We start from the raw sequence: 2086 nt of genomic DNA, 5'->3' as shown, positions 1-2086 counted from the left end.
GTTCTTACCGTATCCCTCTGCCTTTCAGCCACGCCTTCTAGTTAGCTTGTAAGTGGCTAGTCATTCATTAGCGGCCGTGGCATGTTGTATAAAACCAGCATATCGGGTTGCAAACAAAGTAAATTCTCAGCTCGTACATCCTTTTTATACTGGGTACGCTGTGTTGTTGCATATGAAAGATGTCTGACTGTGTACCAGACGCTTCCGGGTAGTATATGGTTGATCTACCGAAGGTCTGGGCTGAAGACACTGTGCGCGCAGTCTGTTATTGTCCATGGGGATACGAGTTGAGGTAACAGTGGCTGTACGGCTCACAGCAGTATAGTAATGTTTGCCATGTAACGTGTATGGATGTTTATAGTAAGTTGATCGGCTATAATATGACCTACGTTTTACTGTAAATCCTGGGTATGTGACTAACCCATAACTTTAAGACATATGAGTGATTTTGGATGCGAACTATGCTGTGTGTGATCATTTCATGTAGGTTGGTGTACGACGAAGGTAACCGGGGAGTTTGATTCCTGTGTATGTTGAGTGTGATATTCCTAGAGGTAAAAGGAGATCTTGGTTATTGTACCAGTATCACTTATTATTGATTGATACCTGTTTAGGATATGTACTGTATTTAATGGATTTTTAATTCTCCATGCAGAAAAATTGTCACTGCTGCTTTGCCTCCGGTGAATGTAATGCAATTGTAGCTTTTGCCTCATTTTTTGTTTCTTTTCTTTTTTTTTTTGTTGTTATTTTGTGTTTCAGTAATAGGTGTGGTATTGGCTGCCCCAGTAGTTTGTTGTGGTAACGCTAACATCAGTTTGCTTAGTTCTTCACTTAGGTTTAAGAGTAACATCAATCTTTTCTTCTCTGTTCCGGAGAACCAGAGTGTGGAAGCTGTTTCGTGGGATCGGTCGTCGGACTGAGACCTTCTCTTCACACATTGCGCACAGTACTTGTAGTGGTAATGTGCACTTCACTATTTGCAGTGGTCACCTTTTGTAGTGTTTGTGTCTGTGTGTGTGTGTGTGTGTGTATGTGTGCGTGTGTGAATAGACTGCAGATTCAACAGCACGGGTGGTGTCGACCGCACTCCTTTTCCAGGACAGGTGACCTCTCCTAAACAGCTGATCCATTTAATTATTATTTGTTTCCTTTTATATTTCTGGTGGCAGCCACTACCTCCCTCTGGCTGGTCTAGGGGGCTTAATTTGTATCATCCCATACTACTTGGAGAAACAAACCCCAGACTGTGGTGTTGAATTATTTGTTAATAAACATTTTTGTACTTTTATATTGAAATACCACGTCTCTGTCATTACTTTAGTATCTGTGTGGGAGAGCCCTCTTGTCTGAATCAAGGTGCTGGAGGTCGAGCTAAAGTACATCTTGGTGTGAAAGGCCCCAGGTGGCGTAGTTGAGCACCCTAGAGCCAATAGCCTTTATTTTATGACTCCTGTGGTCACATGTTGTTGTGTTTTTTTTGTTTTGTTTTTTTTCTTCATTTCTGTCACCAATGTAATTTTGGTTCCTTGCCGCTGTCGCCTCTGGCTTGCTTAGTTAGGGACAATTAATTTCCATTGACATTGTCAACTTGAAAGCACAGATACTATTTGAACTGAACTGAACGATGACATCACTGAATGAATGATTAACTGACTTTAACTGAAAATTGAGTGTTTACTGTTGTCTGTTTGCATTATTATACACTATTTTCCTATTTAATACTGTAAAGCTGCTTTGACACAATCTGTATTGTTAAAAGTGCTATATAAATAAAGGTGACTTGACTTAATTATATTTTGAGGTAAAAATGCCTATACTTTGATTTTGCTGTAACTGTATAAAACAAACTGCTTTTTAAAGTTTATAAAATTAAATCCGTATTTAAAATTTTATAAACCGCAATCTGTAGCTTTTAAAATAACAGTTGATTAGACTCTTGTGTTCCTATTGCTAAAGATTAAGCTAAACAGCTTGGGTGAAGGTCACAGGTTGAATCCTAAAATGTTAAAGGTGATAGCTGAGACCATGTTGATTTGAAATCATAAGTCAGATTGTAGAGACACAAAATAACTATATAAATTAA

Source organism: Onychostoma macrolepis, chromosome 22 (assembly GCF_012432095.1).
Source record: "Onychostoma macrolepis isolate SWU-2019 chromosome 22, ASM1243209v1, whole genome shotgun sequence".
Classification (NCBI taxonomy): Eukaryota; Metazoa; Chordata; class Actinopteri; order Cypriniformes; family Cyprinidae; genus Onychostoma; species Onychostoma macrolepis.
Note: the sequence above shows the minus strand (reverse complement) of the source record.